Source organism: Lactuca virosa, chromosome 4 (genome assembly GCF_052849685.1).
Source record: "Lactuca virosa cultivar CGN04683 chromosome 4, Lactuca_virosa_CGN04683_v6, whole genome shotgun sequence".
In the NCBI taxonomy this organism is placed as follows: domain Eukaryota; kingdom Viridiplantae; phylum Streptophyta; class Magnoliopsida; order Asterales; family Asteraceae; genus Lactuca; species Lactuca virosa.
The window spans coordinates 87,934,783-87,941,947 of record NC_136429.1 but is presented as its reverse complement, the minus strand read 5'-3'; the positions used below and the strand labels follow the sequence as shown (position 1 = coordinate 87,941,947).

Below are 7,165 nucleotides of genomic sequence, written 5' to 3'. Positions count from 1 at the left end.
TTGTTCCAGAAGTTTCGTTTCTTGCTCTTAGGTTTGGGGTCTGAGGTGTCTTTATCGGTAGACACTCGCTGGTATCCTCGATTGTTATCACGATTAGTATTGTCGGCACCGCTTCCGCTTCTGCTGGCATTGTTAGCATATAGTTGTGCCATGACGGCTGTTACAGCTACTGTGACAACAACTTGAAAAGTGGCGGAGTCTATCAGAATTGGCGTCTCGTCGGTAGGATGATTTCCTCCTTGTGAAGACATGATTCTGTTGCATGACGAGAAACAATCTCGTGAGTGGTGATGATCATTGCTAGTTGCATTCTCACAATTTATATACACATATATAAATTTTGCGTTTTGCTGAACTATTCTTAGTGTTTCTGCTGAACATCCCTGAGATGGAGTTATGGTAGTGGGTAGAAGTAGGTTTCATACGAGTGTTAAGTTTGCCCATCCTAGAACTATTCTCGCCCAAGCACGCTTAGCTGGGGAGTTCTGATGGATCTGGTGCATTAGTGCTGGTATGATCGCACCCTATAGGTTTACGAACAAGGCATCTTTTAACCATAAGGTTTACAAGATGAGACGGTAATGAGTCTTTAGTAGTGGCTATAAGTCGAGAGTTATTTAAACTAAGTTGTCTTAGTTCCGAGTGTATTATGTTCCGACTTTTATAGTATTCTAAAAACGATTCATAACAGAGGTCTATATAAAATAGACTTATGAATTAGTAGTGGTTATCCTCGAATGAATTTCAGTGAATTGAATAATTGTTACTAGTTGTCACGAAAGACAAGATAAACCTAACACATAGTGTGAGCAGTGCAATTACTAACTCACTAGGTTGTATTAGTTTAATTATTATTAGTGTGACGTGTATAGTGCTCGGTCTCTTCGCATGTCTAGTGAGTGGTTTCCTCCGTTCTATGTTCCTGACATGATTGTCCTAGATTTATCTGTAGGGATTTGTTGTCTCTGGGCATTCCTATGGTGTTCTTGTCCTCCGTAGGTGTGTTGAATCTACGCTCCATCCTGCTTCGGGTCTTGACACTGATCCCCACTACTTCACAATGGAAAGTCAGACCTCGGATGTCCGAGTGAGTTCCTTATGTCTGTTCTCGCTAGGGTATGGTTCAGTAGTGATTACTCTGGTTCCTTTCTCTTCGGCTGATCTCTTTTCAGAATTCTCCTCATGAACCTCTTCTGCTGACTGTCGTAGTGGAGTGGCTATATCTATTTATATTGTTCAGGAGATAATGGGTGTGCCTAAAGAATCTATGAGATTTAAATAAAACGAATTTTATTTTATGGGTTGATCCTTACTGAGCCTTCCTATAATTACGCAGTGTATACAAGTTGTATATAACTTAAGATTAAATAGACCTTCAAATAAGTGACCCTACTCTAAAACCACAACCAAACAAGGAACAGGAAGTAGAGCATAGGTCACAAATTCTAAGTCTATAAAATCTCAATTATATCCAACCCTAGCAGTATACACTCCACATTTATAGTCCAACCAATAAGGGTCTTCTAATTTTCACATATGTTATTTATTGTGCCTAAAATACTCCTATAGTATTTTAACTGTATGTTTGATTTTAAAGCTTCCTGGTATATGATCTTGGTATGATTTTAGACTTGTGGTTATCTTATAGTATCCTACTTTATGTTTGGTTTTGGATATCCTTTGTATATGGGGTTGGTAAGTTTTAGGCTTGTTGCAACATCACGACCATTCCTAGGCATATGCTAATCACCTCTCGGTTAAATATAGTTGATCAGGCTATATTCTCCACAGACTTGATTATATATCTCTAGACCTACTCGTGTTGTTCAACTTCCTAAATACTTGTGTATTGTACTTCTTGTGATACTTGTTCTAGTATGTATGTATGTATGTATACTTCTCATAAAATATTCATATTTTAAAAGTATACTTTTAGTCAGAGCACTTCGCAGCGGGAGATCGCTTGGTACGTGGAGAGGTGCTTGACCTGCCGGATGGTCAAGGCCGAGCACCAGAGGCCGCATTGCAAGCTACAGCCTCTAGAGATTCCCATGTGGAAATGTGAGCAGATCACGATGGACTTCATCACCAAATTGCCGAGAACAAAAAAGGGTTTCGACGCTATATGGGTCATCGTGGATCGATTGACCAAGAGTGCCCATTTTCTACCCATTCGAGAGAGCTCATCGGCCGAGAAGCTGGCCGATGTGTATATACGCGAGATTGTCGCTCGCCATGGGGTTCCGGTCTCTATCGTTTCAGACTGTGATGTTCGGTTCACCTACCGTTTCTGGCAGAAGTTCCACGAGGATCTGGGCACGCAATTGCATTTCAGTACCGCATAACATCCGGAGACAGACGGCCAGAGCGAACGGACCATTCAGACCCTCGAGGATATGTTGAGGGTATGCGTCATTGACTTCGGTGGGAGCTGGGACTCCTACCTACCTCTTGCAGAGTTTTCCTACAACAACAACTATCACTCCAGCATTGGTGCTCCACCTTATGAGCTGTTGTATGGACAGAGGTGTTGCACCCCAGTCTATTGTGGCGAGGTTGGTCACAGGGTAATGGGTCGGACTGAGGTAGTACTGCAGACTACCGAGATGATTCAGCAGATCAGACAACGGTTGCAGACCACACAGAGTCGGTGGAGGAGTTACGTCGAATGATGTCGATCTGAGTTGGAGTTTCAGGTCGGTGACATGGTACTCCTGAAGGTCTCACCCTGGAAGGATGTGACTCGCTTCAGGAAGAGGGGGAAGTTGGGTACCCGATACATCAGGCCATTCAGGATCATTGCGAGGGTTGGCAAAGTTGCATATAGACTGGATCTCCCGGATTGGTGCTCCACCTTATGAGCTGTTGTATGGACGGAAGTGTCGCACCCCAGTCTGTTGGGGCGAGGTTGGTCACAGGGTGATGGGTCGGACCGAGGTAGTGTTGCAGACTACCGAGATGATTCAGCAGATCAGACAACGGTTGCAGACCACATAGTGTCGGCAGAAGAGTTACGCCGACCGATGCCGATCTGAGTTGGAGTTTCAGGTCGGTGACATGGTACTCCTGAAGGTCTCACCTTGGAAGGGTGTGATTCGCTTCAGGAAGAGGGGGAAGTTGGGTCCCCGATACATCGGGCCATTCAGGATCATTGCCTGGGTTGGCAAAGTGGCATATAGACTGGATCTCCCGGAGGAGCTTAGTCAGATCCACAACAGTTTCCATGTGTCACAGTTGCGAAAGTGCATATTAGATGAGGAGGCAGTGGTATCATTGGACGATGTCACACCCCCGAACCTAGACGGCGGAAACGTTCGGGGGCGGAGGACGTCATGTGTAGTATCACAACAACTGAATAATAGAAATCAAAGCAACCACAACCATTGTATTGATAATATAGTGTTTACATTGTATTTGAATCACATATGATTGACTCCATAAGTAAATAGTGAAATAAAGACTTGAAGCTACCGTGCTCCGTCTTCTAGAAACTGCGCGAGTACATGTTTACTAGTGTCCTGAGAATACAAGTGGTTTTGAAAAAGTGTCAACATTAAAGTTGGTGAGTTCATAAGCATTTGTATTTGGAAAGTATGTTCTTTGTTCCTTGAAAACCTTAGTTTGTTCTTCCAGAAAATCCTATATTTTATGTTGTAATGAAATGTATGTTCTGCTGATTCGTACTTCTAAAAGTGATGTATTACTGTTGTGTATGTATGCAACTCTGTTTGTATGTATGGCCCTAGTTAAGCGTCCTTTCGGAAAAGTATGTTTTGTACTAAAAAGTAGTAAATTGTACTTGTATTTAGTGATCCTGGTTGTACTTGTACTTAAATTGTAAATTATATCAGTGTACTTGGTGCTAGAAAATAGTGAATTTCAGTAGTGTCAATAGTAGTGTTTATATTGTAGTAATGTCTGTAATAGTGCCTGGAATCCCCCAGGAGTAGTGTAAAATAGTGTACTGTAGTGTCTGTAATAGTGTCTGGAATCCACCAGAAGTAGTGTAAATAGTGTACTGTAGTTTGATTAATTATCAAAACATTTGTATGAATGAATTTCGGGTTTGCGGCCAAACACGGGTTTGTTGCCGAACACGGGTTTGCTACCAAACACAGGTTTGCGGCCAAACACGGGTTTGGTGCCGAACACGGGTTTACAAAAAATGAATTTCGGGAGTAACCGCTTAAGATAAATATATTTTGTTTATGTTACTACAATTTTTTTAGTAATGGTTTGTTTTTTTTTTTTCTCAACCGTGGTTTTCACGGGTTTAAACCTAGTTTAGATAAATATATTTTAGTTTCTAAAACGTAAATCTATAGATTTAGATGCCATGTTGAAATTTCTGAAACTTTTCTATACCTTAAAACCTTTAAAATCGGTTCCAAAACAAATAAACTAAAGCCAGGGGGTGTTCTGTAAATGTCATGAACTTTATAAGTATTTTTCTAATTTATAAGCAAATAGGATAGGAATGGGACGTGTTGTTGAAGATCGGAACCCTAGTCTACGAGTCGAAAACAAAATGCCGATAATTAAAAAAATCCGAGTCTAAATTGGGTCGTCTTCTTCACCCGCTTTAAGGCCGCCATTTTCGAACATTAGATCTTCGTTTTTTTTCCATTAGCGCATCAGAATATCATATGTAACCTGTATATCCATTTCTTCTAAACCTTTACTTGCAACTAGTTTCCATAAAACCACAAAACGAGTTTTAATCTTTCTTTTTTTTTTTTTTTGCAAAACCGGAATACAAGTCTCGCGATTTCTTAAATCCATGGTCGAAACTTGAATACGGGACTCAACCACGAAACCAAAAATGTCAACCTAAAGTTAAATTAGGATTTAATCGCAGTATAGTTATAGAAGCATACCTCATATCGTTGCACAATTCAAACCCAGCCTTATGCCTTTTGCTTCCATTATGCATTGTTTCAAGATCATTTCAATCGATTTCAGTGGGATTTTTTTATAGGTTTTCAACGCCGCTTTATAGATTTTGAGTACACAAATACATATCCTTATGTAACGGAAATTTAGCCATGAATACAGCTTCGGTTTCAACCCAGTGAATGGATTCCCATTATCAGTCTTTCATTATTTTTCTTAAGATATTATACAATTAGATCCCCGTTCTTCCTTTAATTCAATTTTCATCAACAATGTTCAATAATTATCACACTTGTCAAAATTAAGTTGGTCAAGATTATGTTTTGGATAGAGTTATTAAAATGCTAGACTGATATCTCTACAGTAATGTATTAAAATGTTAAAAAAAATATAGATACAAAAAAATTATATCATTGTTATTAACTTGGAAATACCAAACGGCTTCTAATCCAATGGTATCAGATGTAGTTTTTTCTAATTAAGGTTGATGGTTCAAATCTTGTCCACGACATAAATAGTTAGATTTGTCATTCCAAAAAAATATCTATAAATATTATTAAAAGACAACCTTTAATTCACCAATGAAGGAATCAAGATTATTGATTGTATTTCAATCTTATGTTTTATACCCTTAGATGAAATTGTTGACATCATCTTCTCCAAATAAAATTCAAACACAATTACATTTAATTATATAATCTTTAAATTCATCAATTATGTTATCAATTTAAGCATATCATTCTATTTAGATATGAGATATCAGTTTCTATAATTGATATTGTTCCTAATTTAACTCCCTTATTTATAGTTTTTGGCTTCAAATTTCAAACCCGTTTAGCTTTTTTTTTTTTTTTTTTTTTTTTTGAAAAACCTTTTAAATAAACATATCAATAATTCGATTATTAACCTATAAAATCTAATCTAATCACATTAAATCAACAAAATATTTGAGAGTCAAAATTAAAGTCGCTATTATTCATAATTCATCTCCCAATATATCTCATGTAAAATGAATCAATTTGAGATAATTGTTTGAATTTAAAACTCATTAAATAAGCAAGACAATTAATTTGAAATTTTGAATAAATATAACTGATTTCTTTATTTTTTTTTCCAGATTAATAGCCGAAAATCTCCAAAATATATATCTTAGGATCCCAATTTTCTTTGGAAGATAATGATTTTCTTATTCAAAAACACCATATATATACGATTACATTGAAGTTGTTATTCTTATGATTTTAAATTGAGTCCTACGATTTACATTGTTCTTCTTCAGCGATTTTCTTCTCCAATTCTTTTTTCAGGTTCTTTCTTTACTTTGTTCTCCTTCTGTTTCTCCATTTCTTGCATTTACTCTGTTCTTATTACATGTTATTATTGCATTCTTGTTAAGAGGTCATGAAAAAAAATTAATCAATCTATTTTAAGCATATTAGTTTCATTCATATCTAAATATTAGAGTAAATTACACGAATAGTCCCTATGGTTTAGGGTAATTTGCGCGTTTAGTCCCTAACTTATTTCTTTAACTCGGAAGGTCCCTACTGTTTGTTTTTGTTATGCGTTTGGTCTCTGTATTACCTAAAAAGACTATTTTGCCCTTGATTTTTTGATTTATTTAAATAAACACATCCTAATCCCACCCCTCTCACCTTACCTTACCTACCTCACCATTTTTTCCTATTTAAATAATAGTCTTTTTAGGTAAGATAGGGACCAAACGTGTAACAAAAACAAATAGTTGAGACCAAACGCATAACAGAAACAAACAGTAGGGACCTTCCTAGTTAAAAAATAAGTTAGGGACCAAGCGCACAAATTACCCCAAACCATAGGAACCATTCGTGTAATTTACTCTAAATATTATTAAAAAAGAACCATTAATTCACCAAAGAAGTAATCAGGGCCCTTGATTGTATTTCAATCATATGTTTTCCACCCTTAGATCAAATTGTTGACATCATCTTCCCCAAATAAAATTCAAACACAATTACATTTAATTATAGAATCTTTAAATTCAACAATTATGTTATCAATTGAAGCATATCATTCTATTTATATACGAGATATCAGTTTTATAATTAATAGTGTTCCTAATTTAACTCCCTTAATTATAGCTTTTCAAATTTCAAAACCGTTTAGCTTTTTTTTTTTGAAAAACCTCTTTAAATAAGCATATCAATAATTCGATTATTAACCTATAAAATCTAATCTAATCTCATTAAATCAGCAGAATATTTGAGAGTCAAATTTAAAGTCACTATTATTC

General features: G+C 36.6%; 1 long non-coding RNA gene across 1 annotated transcript; it reads right to left on the bottom strand.

The window, feature by feature from the left end:
- Positions 1-3,361: 3,361 nt before the first annotated feature.
- On the bottom strand, positions 3,362-5,072 carry LOC145103747 (uncharacterized). Its single transcript, XR_013706830.1, has 2 exons — positions 4,878-5,072; positions 3,362-3,518 (listed from the first exon to the last, which is right to left on the bottom strand). It is a non-coding gene; the product is annotated as an uncharacterized LOC145103747 (long non-coding RNA).
- Between the last annotated feature and the right edge of the window lie 2,093 nt (positions 5,073-7,165).